The 15260-nt window shown below is 33.3% G+C and overlaps 1 protein-coding gene across 1 annotated transcript in view; it reads left to right on the forward strand.

The window, feature by feature from the left end:
- Positions 1-15260, forward strand: part of LOC120223374 (diacylglycerol kinase beta-like) — a gene marked incomplete at its 3' end in the record, with an annotated part of 391667 nt that overhangs the window by 224352 nt on the left and 152055 nt on the right. The gene's annotated exons all lie outside the window — the stretch shown is intronic.

The following is a 15260-nucleotide window of genomic DNA, read 5'->3' on the forward strand; positions in this document are numbered from 1 at the left end:
TTTATATATAACACCTTGGGGAACATCTTTATGAACCATGGCTTCTCCTGGTTGCTCTTTAATCCAAGTATCCTTTTTTTCTCACAGTGTATTGTTTTGTTTTACAGGTGAATCAGATTTCACAGTTTTTTCTGTACCATAAATATATTTCTTTTTTTAAAGTTTATTTATTTTTTAGAAAAAAAAAAAGATCAGGAGACAAGCAGAGAAGGATAGAGGTGATCCCAGGCTGGCTCCATGCTGTCTGCGGGGAGCCTGATTTGGGGTTCAGTCTAATGAACCATGGGATCATGACAGGAGCCTAAATTAAGAGTCAGATGCTTAACTGACTGAGCCCTATATTATATTATATACCTATATTATATACATGTTTATAAATCAGGAACGATTTATGATTATAATTAGAATGATTTTCCTAAAACCTAAAAAATTTTTTGAATAAATTTGTCAATTTAAACAATTAAATAATTAATTTGAGATGATTGTTTTATTTTTAAAGAAATATTATGAAAAAAATATATTCAGGTGGTATTCATTGGCAAAAAGTGATATGCTAAAAAAAAATAAGTATATGTTCGGTATTGTGCCCGTTTTGGACCAACTGTGGTCTTTCCTCCCCAGAATACTTTATACTCTAGCTATAATAATATCCTAAATTACCTTAAATAAACATTTAAGAATGCCAACAAAATCACCATTGACACTCGTTAGCTCAGGCACAGGATAATAAAGGTATCTGGAAAATATAAATTCTAGACATGTTGTTAGACTTGATGCAGATTTTTCCAAGTACCCTTCTTTATTGTGGCTGAAAACTTGGACAACGTGGTGTTACTAAAGTACCAGTCCACATATCTCTACACTTAGCACCCTTAGAGAACCATATGCCTATATTACCTTCTCTTCTTCCAATCTTGCTTGCTCCTCTACAATTATAAGAATTCTAAGTTATGCATTGTAGATATGGTGATTAAGTCTTATGTAGCATAGAGTATGTTAAATCTATCCATAAAGCATGCGTTTAATCAAGTGTTTACTCCTCAGCAATGTCAAAAGTTCTTTTAGAGAGGGAAAATATAGTGTGTGTGTGTTTTCCTTACATTCCAACTATTATGGGCTCTTTCCGTACTCTGTATCTGCCGTTTAACTGTAACCAGAAACAGCTAATAATGAAAATTTCAGTGTAAACAGTAGCCAATTAAAAATGGGAGGGAGATTTTTGAATTCTCTGTGATTCTGAAATTTGGATTTTAAATGTTCTGTAAATTTACTTCCTTTACTAGTTGTAGAGCTCCCAAAAGTCTGGTGGAGAGGTGTGAACAGTTGGCTAGGGATGTGACTTTCTACACTGAGCTTCAGTTTTTATTTAACATCTTTTTGGCTGCTTCTCCCTTCTTTGCATTTACCTCTTTAACCTTTAACCACACTTACTGAAGTCATCTATTTTCTTGAAATTCTTTATGCAATGTACCATGGGTTTGTGCCTGTGCAATTTTCTTTTTTGTCTAAAGAGTGGGGACAAAGCCCATTGTCAGTGCTCAATAAATGTTTCATCAATGTCATTACTTAATATTCATTTAATTAATATTCATTATAGATCAATTCATAATTGTCATCATAGTAATGATAGGCAAAAAAGAATCTATTTTTTTCCATACTTTGGAAATCTAACTCAGACTCAATTTTATGGTATTATTCATAGAGGATAGCTGCTTTTTATTTATTTATTTTTTAAAATATGTAGAATTAAATTCTGAATATTTCCAATATTTTTGCAAATGGTTTTCTGATTCAATCCCAATGAGAAAAACATTTAAGCACTAAAGATCTATAATGTTTATAAAATATGTGTACATCTTTTTGGTTTAGACATAGTTTTCATGTACTTATATTTTAAAGGAACATAGTACACAAAATGGAAAAAGGGCTCTGCATCACTAAATGATGATTCCATCATCTACACTTAAGGGATGAAACATTCATCTGTTACACTGTCTTAGATTTATTTTAGTGGTTTCTGAAGACCCCATCTTTATAGTAGCTCAGGCAGTATAGTATATAATAGGTATGATTACAAATAAGAGCTAATCCAGAAGAAAACGTTCATTATGTTGTGGCAAATTATATTTGTTTCTACCTAAATGAATATGGTAGATTCTTTTTTTTTTAGGATTCTAAAAACATTATTTTTCATTATTTTAAAAGTGGCCTGCAAAAACATTCCTACATGTTTCTATGATATTTTATTCCTAAGATGTAGCTGTATCCAGAACAAGTTATAATTTTTTAAGGATACAAACCTGTACTCTGGTAATTTTGTCATGATGTATAGAAAAGAAACAAAAGGCTGATATGCCATAAACAGGAAGTTCAATTAATTGAAAATCTGATGGAAATTTAAAACATGTAGCTAAAACTGGGTATTATCTAAAGAAGGATCAAAAATATTTAAAAGGTAAAATCTATGCAATAGACTAACACAAAATAAAGAATATCTTTTATGTATCTGATTCAAAAGTGAGGCTATGAGAATATGAATGAATTAAGTTATTCTACAACCTACTACCAATAACATTCAGAGTCAGCTTATAGAAGTATATAGTAAGTAGGAGTATAAAACAATAAGTTTATGCCACAATGAAAGCAGACTTAGAAATTCCTATAGCTAATATCTTTAAAAAGTCGACAGAGGTAGTTTGCAGATTTGTCCCAGAGTTTCTTAGTAGCCTTATGAGAAAAAGGGGAAATATAAGCTTGACAATCTTCACAACATAAAACCAAACCATTCACTTAGCGGAAATGCTTTTTATTGTTATTGTTGTTACTGAGATCTGAGATTAATTTCTTCCATATGAAATTGTATCGGGCAGGGACTACGCCTCAACAATATTGCTGCAATCATTTAGTAGAGTGTGTTTCCTTTGGTTTTGCTTTTTTATAACAACTGTCAATGCGGAGTGATGGCTTATGGCCAAAGTGCATTTTAGTATAAAGAAGTCTACCTGTTGCCAAAATAAAATAGTCATAATTCTGCCATAAGAAAAAAGAAACAGGCATAGTAGTTAAAAGTTAGATGAATGTCATACATGAAGATTTATTGTATCAAACGGAAAAAAATGTTAATAGCAATCGTTTTACATGATCAAGAATACTAAAGAAAACATTTACTTTATAATATACTGATTTAAAAGGAAAAGCTAAAACGTTGAAAAAAAAAAAGAGGTAGAGAAAACATAATACCTTAACAGAAACTAAAATATATCAGTGTGCACATAGGGAAAAATCAACATTGAGGACAATTGAATCAGTAATTTGAAGGAGAGGATTAAGAAAATTTCCTTTAGTTCAAAGGAAAATGGCAACAAGGTGCTATCCCTAAATGAAAAATTAAAATATTTTCTTAATGTCTAAGTGTGCTGAAGAAAATAAAATTGAACTAAAGAACCTACATTTCTTCATGTTCATTCATCCACTTAATGCAATTTCCAGATAGGTTTTTTTCTTCTCTTGGCAAAATGATTCCACAGTTTGCCTGGAAGAATAAATATGCACAAAAACATACATTCTGAGAAAGAATAGTAATAAGAAAAGACTAGTTTTAACAAACGTTTCGAATATGCTTATTAAAGTCACAGTGATCAAAATAATGTAACAGTGACTCAAGAAGATGTAAGGACCTGGTAGAAAGTCTAAAACATACTAAATGACATGTCATAATGCAACATATGATGAAGGTCTCATATTAAATCTTCAGGGGGATGGCAGGGATCAGTAATTTTGAGATGGCTGCGTACGTATGGGACACTAAATTAAGATAAATTCTACTTTATACCTGTTCCAAAATAAATCAAACATGGATTAAAGGTTTATTTTTTACCTGTAAAATACCTTTTTTTTCCCATTTTTTCTTAAAATGGAAATATTAAAGAAAATGTTGACAGACTTGGCCAAATAAAAATTTCTTTAAAAAAAATGTAAAGATGAAGGCTCACAAATCAAGGCACACGTAAACATTTTAACCAAAAAAAAAAAAAAAATTCTTGTTTTAGAGAATTAATGCAAATACCTAAAAAATAATTTAAAACTTAATTTTCATAAATAATTAAGAAAATCAATTAAAACAAAAGCCAGAGATATACCTTTTCTATCCAGTGAGACAGTATCACCACAAAGTGTGGCATAAATAAGTACTCCCAAATATGTGAACTCTCAATTGGTATATCTGCTTGTGTCCTCCCAAGGAAGTTTGGGGTTAGGGCAGGGCAAATATCCAGAACTGATTGCATTACAGTAGAAATAAATACTTTATATCATTTCTGTCTTCTCACTTTTAAATTTTGAGTGCAATAAAAATCACATCCCTTCACCACTAGACATTGAAGGATAAATTCCACCTTGCAAAGGTAACCTGTGGTTTCAATGATTCCAGATGAAGTGGTGGTGATCATAAAGTATTTATATGCATGCTTTTCTCTGTTTTACTATTAAATATAACTTGTCTGTTCTCAGCTTTCAACTTGACATCTGAGTAAGAAATGAGTCTTTTAAAACTCAGTCTATACACCACTTTCATGCACAGTGCAATGACTTTTTACTCAATTTTGTCTTTTTTCATTAGTTCGCTCTATGTTTCCTCTTTTTGTAGAGCAAAGATTGTTTAGTTCTTTTGAGAGTGCCATACACACTCCTTGCCTTCCAGTCTAGATGCTTAGATCTATCATTTCAAATTCTCTTAATAATAATCACAGGAGCTTTTGGCCAATTTGGATTCATTTGCCAAAGGAAACCTAAATACTGGAGAAATACAGCTCTCCATTCCATTCTATTTCCTACAATGTTACTACTTTTTCATCGCAACCTCAAATATTCTTGAATTCTTCCATTTGGTTACTATTACTCCAACATCCTTGAGTCATCCCTCCAGTTTCTTTCATTCTAGCATTTTCTGCCTCTCTTTCTCCCCATTTTGCTCCTGTCATGCCATATGCCACAGTATGTAAGAATATAATGACTCACTAATTTACAATGGAAAAACTCAAATAAGGTGTAATCTAATGTACTTAGGATAGGTAGCACTTGACAGCACCGTGATCTGCGTGGTGAAACTTCTTTGTTTCTATTCTCAGTGATATGTCTGCCTTTGAGCCCATCTAGAGGGATAGCTGAGCTGTTCTTTCTGCTGTTTTCCATATTTGTATGTGGATGTAGTCTTTCTCTGCTTCTTAATGTAACCATAAGTCTGTGCATTTGTGAAGATATACTCACTGTGTCAAATTTCCCTCCTCCTTCTACCTCAACCCACATTATTCTAATTTCTGACTGTAAAATAGGTGGAAAACTACTTCTGCTGTTCGTCCCAAATCCAGTGGGATTCTTTTTGATTGGATTCCCAAGGAGCAGAGCATGAACCAGGGATTTTGCTGTTTGTGATTTATAGAGAGAGGAATGTTTCCTTATAAAATTATCTGTAAGAGGGGGAGGAAGCAGGGCAGGAAGTGGGCTTTGAGCAAGGAAGAGGTCATAGGGAGAGGTTAAGCCTTGGCCTCAACTTTGGCATCTTTGTCATAAAAGTATACCACACGATTGTTCTTAACTTAAGATAAGGGGGTTGGCTTTTTCTAACCTGCATCAGTCTTTAATTAGCTGTGTCTTCCTGCAGGATAGAAGGTGCTTGCACCCTGGAAAGCCTGCTCCTAAAGTAAAGAATAATTCTTCAGAAAATGGTCAGTTGGGAATTCTCAGCATTCAACACTCAGAGCATCTGGGGATAGGTACTCTGACCAGGTGACAAAGGATCTGCTTTGGGCTACCAACATCATCTACTGGATCCCCCTTTTCAAAATTCCTCATTTTTTAATCTCCTGCAGCATTGACAGTATTTAAAGTGCTCTTTTCTCATACTGTAGCACTTATCTAACCCATTTCTATTTGTTTTTCCTCTCCCCTCTAAACGATACTTTATCTATATTGCTAACTTTCTAGTCCTACTTCTATTCTTAAATATGTATGTTTCCGTTTTTAACCATATTCTCATGTCATTATGCTGTCTATAGATTATCTCACCCAATGTCTCATGACTACCACTACCACTTTTGAATACAGCTGGGTAAGCTTCTTCTCCCTGACCCCTCAAGTTCCAAATCCTCCACTTCAGCTTGCGACTTTCCCCTTGATGTCCCTCCGAGGTCTCAGTATCCACACACCAGGAACTGAACTGAAAATACCTCTTTGGGGGCTCTTCCATGTGCTCACTGACCACTGCTGCCAGCACTCTTACCAGTCACAGGAAAAGGATGAATGTCTTTGTCTCTGGTACCTAACTGAATGCAACAACTAGTAGATGGTCAAGAAATAGTTGCTGAATTAACGAAAAACAATCAGTGTCTCTCTTTATCCCCATTAGTTGCCACTTTCTCCTGAATTAAGAAGAGAATATATCAGACAGTGACATAAATATCAAATGAAAAATTAAAAGGAATATGTGACAGGGATGTTTCTTTTTCTTTAAATCATGTGTAACACATGATAATTAAATTTTATTGTTACAGGGTAATACACTCAAGCTTAAAGTATGTGATGATGAGGTAATCTTAGGGGATATCAAATGAGCAGTATTTAGTTCCTAGAGTGGCACAGGAGATATTTTATAATTATTACTAAATTTGAAAAAACCCTGTGATTGTTATGTTGTTGTAGTTATATCAAATATCCAATAGATGGTACTGTTAAATGACTAATATTTAAAATAAAGTAGTATTACAGGTAGAAAGCTGAGAGGGAGTATTTCAGAATTCTGAGGAGAATCAAGACCTTTTTCTATGGCTATCAAATTATATTTAAAATCTGATTTTTTAAATAATCATATGTGTGCACGTATAGGAGGACTAGGAGGAACTTAACAGAGGACCAACCGGGAGAAGAAGGGGGGAAATGGTGGGGGAAAGGGAGAGAGGCAAACCATGAGAGACTCTTGAATGCTGACAAAAACTGAGGACTGATGGATGTTGGGGGGAGGAGGGATGGGCATGGAGGAGGGCACTTGTGGGGATGAGCATTGGGTGTTATGTGGAAACTAATTTGACAATAAACTATTTGTAAAAAATAAATAAATAAAATAAAATCTGATTTTTTAAATATAGCTTAGGCAATACAGTAGTCCATGTAAAATATCACAAATATTCATTCTTAGTGTAGCTCTGAAAATATTGATGTTTACTACTAAATGGAACTTTAAAATGATGTATATTCTATTAGTAGGATATTTTTTGTTTGTGGTGATTATTACCCTTAGTTAATGTTACTCAAACCATAGCTTTTTCAGCAAGAAATTAGGCCAGCATGTATTGGTCACTGAAATTCAACAGAAAATTTTATGTTAAGAATAAAGCAAGCCTCTGTGAGATAATCTCCCTTCTTGTTTAGGAAGAAGAAGTTCATTATTTCTTTCATACTTTGGCCTCTAACAAAACCAGTCTAATATCTGAATGGAACATTATACCATTTTGTCGTCAATATAGCATACATTGAGAACATTTAAAATATATATAAGCTTATGGAATTAATTCTTTTTCTTAAAAAAGCAATCATTTAAAAACTGGTTAGAGTTTGTTCCTGAAGAGCATGTAAACAGTAGCAATTTGTAAATGGCCTTAATTGTCTTTGTGCTAGTCAGTATTTCCATTTTAAGTGGTGCTTATCTACGTGTAAGAATGAATGCCAAGTATTGATTATCAGAACTAAGTTTTATAAAACCTATTTCTAAGGCTAAAAATGTCTGAGGAATTATGTCATAACATAGGAAGCTTCAAAATCTGGGTGTATGTTAATTTAAATATTACAGGTAGCTTTTAAAAATTTTTGCAACTGTTGTTGATATTGTTGAGTATTAGTCAGTATTCCTCTCTATTAGGGTTATTTATTTGTTACTGGATTTAGTTATCTTTTATTTCATATGACAGTATGCCAGGTACTTGAGAAACCAAGATAAATAGTTTTAGGAACCATGTTTTTTCACGAATCCGCAGCTTCATAAAGGAGATACAGCATATGCCCCTTGGTTTGTTTATGCATTTCGTATTTTTCCATGTTTTGTATAATCTGAATATGTTATATTATGTGTATCCTCTTAAAAAGAATATAGTCCTAAGTGCATATGAATTTTCTGCTTAAAGAAAATATGCTATTGAAATACCTTATTGAACTAGCTTAAGTAATTGACGTTATTTACTTTATTAAAAAAAACAAAAATAATTAGTGCTTTGGTAAGTCTAGACTTTCCTATTATCTCCTAAGCCATATAAAAACAAATATGCCACATTGAAAGTGTTAGATGAACAACTATTTTCCTGGATACTTCAACTTAAAAATAATTTCTACCCACTATTATGTAATGATTCACCTTTATGTATTCATCAGGAAATAAAGGGGCCTTAAGAATCCTACTCGGGTCCTTTAAGATTTTCTTTGCATTGCATATTATGTTCTTTTCAGAAACACTGCCACACACTGATTCATTTACCAAGATTTCTTAGCATACTGCATGTATGTAACATCACATGGCCAAGTTCCTACTTGAGCTAAATGGGTTTAAATATCAACCGTGCATGCAGATCTAAAGTGATAGTCTCTTAATAGATGTCAGATACTCTTTATTGCTGCCCTCTTTTATTTCAGTAACATTTTAATTAATTCACACTGATTGAATAAATGTACATTGAGACTTGTTTCCTAATGAGGGCGCATTTAGAGGAAAGGTTTTGCATCATTCTGATATCCTGTGGGTAATTATATTCTAATTATATGGTCGGGGGAAAAGAGTCTATAACTCAGTACTGATATTGTTCGTTGGACCCAATTAATTACATGCATATAATGAAAGTTCATGATAAGGTTGACTGGCAGTCAATGTAAAATTTTAACTCAATTGAATCTTAGTCTAATGTGAATGCAGAATTGGACTTTAACCTGGTTAAAAATGCTTTGGTGTTAGATCAGTGGATATTTAGAGAGGCAAAGGATAAGAACAAATTTCATTATAACTTATTTGTTTTTAAATTTGAGGATTTTCTTCCAAGATTGATGTAAAAGAAAACTTAGCAGCCTAATGCTTTAATTCTAAATTTTATTACCCGTATTCTTTCACTACCTGTAGTGATTTTTCTGTATTTTAGAAAGCCAGTGTGATACATTTTGAGAACGGGATCATGTTGAGAAAAAGAATACGCATACAGCAAGTATTTTTGATGAATTTTATTTACATAAAATTTAGTAGATATTCATCTATTATATTAGGTGTGGTTTCTTGAGGGTGCTTTATAAAAAGTTTGTTTATTTTGAGAGAGAGAGAGAATAAACCAGCAGGGGAGGGGCAGAGAGAAGGGTACAGAAGACCTCAGCAGGCTCTTTGCTGACAGCAGAAATCCTGATGCCGGACTCAAACTCACCAATCGCAAGATCATGACCCGAGCCAAATTCCAATGCTTAACCGACTGAGCCACCCAGGTATTCCCTTGAGGGTGCTTTTTTATTTAAAACTACACTCAGATACCTGTCCCCAAAATCACAAACATAATCATGCATACATATACATACACATAAATAGCTATCTATTAATTATCTTTATGCAAAGTAAGAGTTCTCAAGAATTATTTGACACAAATAAATAATAAGACACGTGCATTTTATTTTGGAATGTATTTTGTAACTGGCTGAATCTGCTGGTTAAGGATTTTTCAGTACTTCAAACAAAAACTAAAAGCTATGCTCTAAATATCAGTTCCTACCCCTCCTTTACTCAATTTCATTGTTTTCTTGGAATGAAAGGACATTCATTTCTGAAACGGTAGGTGTAGTTATGATGCCCATGGTACATTTGAGGATTGAGAAAAATAGCAGGGAGGACTTTGTTTTTCTTTTATTTTTCTTAGCCTCTTCTGCCTCGCTCTCCTTTTTCTCTATTGCTTTCTCTTTTTGATCTCTTTTTCCCCTCCTGCATCTTTCCTTCTTCCTCTCTACTGAAATAGCCCTAACATTGATGTTTCATTTAAAAAACATCTGTTGGTTCACATATACTTATGAGCAAACAAAAACAGTTTCAGATGAAGAAAGTATGATTAGTCCTTTTTTGGTAAGCTACAGACAGGCAGCGGAAACTGAGGGAATAATTTAGTTCTCAGGTTAATAATAGTTATCATTTATTGGAAACTTAAATTTATTAGATGTCCTTTTAATTCTAAAGGTACCTGTAGTTAATCATGCCCACTGGACATGTGAGGAAATGAAACAGATTTAAAAAGTCACACAACATGCAAGTGGCACAAGCAATACCCACCCTATCCAAATTCCATGTCCTAAACCCTTTTTTGATGTTCACGCTTAAGTCCCCAACAACTGGTGAGGCCCAAATTCAATCAGGGGCCTGATTCATTCTAGATCAGCATTTCAAAAAGGAATGGGGGGAAAAAGCCATTAGTAAAGTAGAGGAGAAATTCATTGAAGAGAGAAGAAAACAGAATATATCAGAGAGTGGGGCATATGTAATAAGTGGTCTTTGTGAAATTATTTCACAAGTATGTAAATATACACATATTCTTACTGTGGATCAGAGCTAAAAAAGAAACTGAAGAACCCATCCTTCTTCAACCATCTGGGCTTCTGATGATTTTATGAGACCTGGCCAAGTTACAATACTATTTCAAATGGTTTCATTGCACTAGCTAATCAGGAGGGCAAGACAGTAACAGTAACATTGGTAAGGGTTTAGTTCTTGCTGGTTGGGTTTATATATAGAGATCTATGTTCAGAATAATTTGGGTATCTCTATAGAGATATGTTTTTAATATTCTTATTTAAAACATTTAGTGCCCCTTAAGTTTCGAAATATCCACTCATTAGGTATATATTCCCTGAAGGTTCAGGTTGTTTCCTTTCTAGACACAAACATGCATACATACTGAGGGAGCCATGAAGTACGGAGCCTTCCAATTCCATCTGTACAGTGTCTCCTGAGCAAAACTCTGCAAATACGAGTAAATGATCACACTTACAAGAGTAAGAATAAATATTTTTATGAGCAATTAAAATGATAAAAGTAATGAAGTTATCTCATTTAAAAATATTTTTACCATTAAATTCATGTTGTTGCAAGCTTCAAAATTTGGCTCCAGTTGAGTAGTGGTTAGTCAAGAGGTTTTGAATAAGATTTTAATATGTGTATCTTCTAAAAATTTTTATTTCTGGTAGTTGAATTTTAATTATATATGTCAAAGTGCTTATGGAAAAAAAACAAATTAATGATCTTTCTAATTGACATACTTCCCATGCACTGAAATAATTATTGTTTATAAAAATTATTTATAGTATAGAAATTATTTTGGTCAACTTCCTTTTTTTGTATTGTGTTTAACTGTGTGAGTCTACTCACTTAGGGACCTGCAATATCATAAAAGGTTAAACAAATTATGAATCTGGAATGTGACAATAAAATTTAGAAAAGTCATATGTATTTAGTTTCTATGTGGTAGAGATGCCCTTGATACATTTTACCATCAGATAACTTCCCTTTAAGGCTGAGACACTGTACCATTTTAGGAAGTCAGTTGTCCTTTTCCCAGACTTGCTTTTAAGTCTCTCACTTCTTTTATGGTGCCAGAGATATACACTTGTATATAAGGAAAGCAGCTATTTAAAATAGTTTTATTTAAGGGTGCCTGGGTGACTCAGTCAGTTAAGTGTCTTACTCTTCATCTCAGCTCAGGTCATGATCTCATGGTTTGTGAGCAGAGCCTGCTTTGGATTCTCTCTCTGTCTCTGTCTCTCTCTGTCTCTCTCTCTCTGTCTCTCTCTCTCTCTCTCCCCCTGCCCTTTGTCCCTCAAAATAAATAAATAAACATTTTAAAAAATACAAAAAGGAAATTGTTTTATTTGGCCACCTTAATTTACCACCATGCTAGAAGTTATTGTCTTAAATTAATCTATATTGATATTCAAGCCATGTTTCAGGCAAAACATATATATTGTGGTCTCTAAATATCCCCCAGTGTTCAATGTTTTAAAATAATATGGTTTTCAAATCACTTAAAAATAGAGACATGACTAGAAACAAACTTAGAACAAAATTCTTACTGAATTGTTGTTTGAAAAAATGGAGCCTGGGACAGAGAAGCACTATATTTGAATCTATCAGCACCTTTATTTTCTTAGGCTAATATTGTTTCTCAGTCTGAGAAGTGAAGTATCCTGGCTTACAGGGAGGATTAAATGAGACAATAAACATAAAAATGATTTTTCAAAAATACAAACATTCCTATATAGGTACAGCATAGAATTCTGTCAATTTTACTTTAGTCCTAAAATAACTGATGACCCTTTTAATGTGAGTACTACTCTTATTATATTTTTAACTCAAACCTCTATCTTATGACAATTTGGATTAAATTGTCAATTTAAAATGATTACATGTGAGAAACTATGAAGACGAGAGATCTCTATACTTTAGAATAATAGAATTTTTAAAAATTCTTTGATATTAGATTGAACTTAATAAGTGCCCTGAAGACAAATGCATCTTTTAAACTAATTATCTGCACTGTGTATTCTATTTAATATTAAAATGATACTGATTAAATAAAATCAATCACATTCCTCTGTAGTCACACCTCACATTTGATTAAATACAAATATACAGTTCCTGTATTAATTCTTATTAAAAATATATTACATTTAGAATTATACAGTCATGATAATTTTCAAAAAGTAAAACATTTACTCCACTCATCCTTGATATTTAGAAATTATATACAGAGGAGTATAATTGAAGTATTAAAATATATGAATTTGTCCTCTAAAAAGTTTCTTGTTTGCATTTTATCTGGATGCCATAGTTTTCTTGTTGTAAATCAAGAGTAAGCCTTTGATAGGCATGTTAGTTTAATATACACTCTTTGCCTACACACCTTGATTACAAGTGAGCTAATACAGACATCGTTTCATCACTCTTATTATTGGAAAGAATTTTTAGTGTTGCTGTCAGAAGTTTGAGTGTTGCTAGAGACAATTCGCTGAGCCGATGGCTTTCTCTCTTACACATTCATGATTTCTTTCACTGCTGCACTCTCAATTTTGCTTGATCCTGTTACTTATTCTTAGTCAACTTCTTGCCTAATCTCAGAGATGCAGTGACAAACTTTCTACTATTTCCTTACTTTCTTCATGTCACTACTTCTCTGCCAACATCACTCACTCTCAGTAGATGACCCATATCCCCACTACCTTAAGAAAAAGAAGCCTGCAAACATGAATATCCATAAATTACCAATTCTCCACCCAAGTGGTAGCAAAGTGCCAGCCAGGGGATAATTTCATTCTAATTTGTCTTTTGGGGAGAGAGTGCCTTAATATAGGTTTTCATAATCCAAGTTGGCATAATTTTTGATTTTGTTACATTGACCCACATGAATCCAATATAGCCCCAGCCTCCATTATTATTTTTCCATCATACAAGCAGCAATATATATTTTATTATGTTGAATCTTTTACATATAAATTGCAGGTAGTATGACACTACATCTCTAAATATGTCAGCAGGCATCTTCTAACATTAAGGACAATTTTTTAATACAATTTCCATACTATTATATCACACCTAGGAATATTAACAATATTTCCATAATATTAGTCACTAACCTGTCTGTATTCAAATGCTTAAATATATCACAAAAATGTCTTACAGTTTTTGTTGGTTTGTTTGTTTGTTTGTTTTTGTGATTGAGGTGGGAGGGACAGTACCCATTTGAGATTTTTTCATTGCGCTTGCTGTTATTCTAAACCATTTTGACAACTACAATCTTTTCACTTGGCTTTCCATTGCCTTGCTCTGTACATACATGTGAGGTGAGCATAGATTCTTCCCAAGATAGAAGGCATCTGCGACTCATGTCCTGGAGACTGTTTGACGGGCATCCTAATTTTTGCTTGAGAGTCTCTGGGACTTTCCTGGGCCCATGGCATCAGATTGGATAAGGAATCACAGGATAAGGTACTTAATCTGGATTGGAGGGAGAGCAAACATTTACACATTATAATAAAGATGGAAGAATTACAGTCATGTCTTAAAATGTTTATCCAAATCTAAGCTTGAACTAAGAGCTGAGAAAGAAAAAATAGGAAAGCTGACAAAAAAAATTTGAGGTGACCTAGATTGAAGTTAGCACATTTTCCCCACCACTCATTATATCAGGTTTTATGCAGACTGATTGGACTGAAAAGTCAAGAATATTACTGAAATCAGAAAGCTTTCAATGGAAGTTCTATTAAATCTGTTTTCAGTGCATCTAAGAAATGGCAAATACTTCCATAAGGTATTCCTGTTCATGGGCTAGTTAACCCAAGTTCATCCTTTCAGACTTCATGACTTCTTTTGATGAAAAATCTGCAGCTGAAATATTTATTACTTACATGACAAAAAATATCGTCTAAATAGAGTTGTATTCCTGGCCACTTCAAATCTCTGTGTGTCTTCTTTAGATCCCTTCTTCTTCTGACCCTTTTGCATGCTCTGGATCCTTCTAGTTCTCTATCTCTATGCTGAGTAACTGGAAGTCACCTCAGCTTCATTAACCTCAGATGTAGCTATTTATTCTTCTGTTTCTTGATGCCTTCTTGTACTTACACTGCATAAGGGAGTAAACTAATATCGGTGTTCTCAGATTTTTCAGATCCATCTTGGATATCCATTTAGAGTCGCTTTCACATAGCCCAATCCTGCGGGTAAACTGGCATATAATGACCACTCCCTCATTTTCAGAGACACACAAATGTCTAAGACCTCCTAGCTTCACATCCAGTTTTCATACTTAGTCTCACCACACACACTCCACCATTAGAAAACTTTATCTAGTATTGTGTGTGTGATTTGTCAACAATTCCTCCAAATTTGTCCTGAGTTCCATAGGACATAGACTTTTAGAATTTGGTAACTTTTTTTCGGTTTTTTTTGTTTGTTTGTTTTGTTTTTCCAGAAAAAAAAGCTTCCCACTATGACTCAGAAAAGGAGGGGTGGTGAATAATTGAAGATGCATGGTCGTGAAGACCAACTTCACTGTGTTTAATGTTATCTTTTTCTTTTTTTAAAATTACTCTCAAGTAAAATTTTTCTACTTATTGAATAATATTTTCATTTTTTACTGGTGCTAATGGAATTTTTTTCTCTTATTTCCAGAAAAATCCCAAAATAAAATCAACACCATAAGCTATGTCTCCAT

This window comes from Hyaena hyaena, unplaced genomic scaffold, assembly GCF_003009895.1.
Source record: "Hyaena hyaena isolate Hyena2069 unplaced genomic scaffold, ASM300989v1 scaffold_985, whole genome shotgun sequence".
NCBI lineage: Eukaryota > Metazoa > Chordata > Mammalia > Carnivora > Hyaenidae > Hyaena > Hyaena hyaena.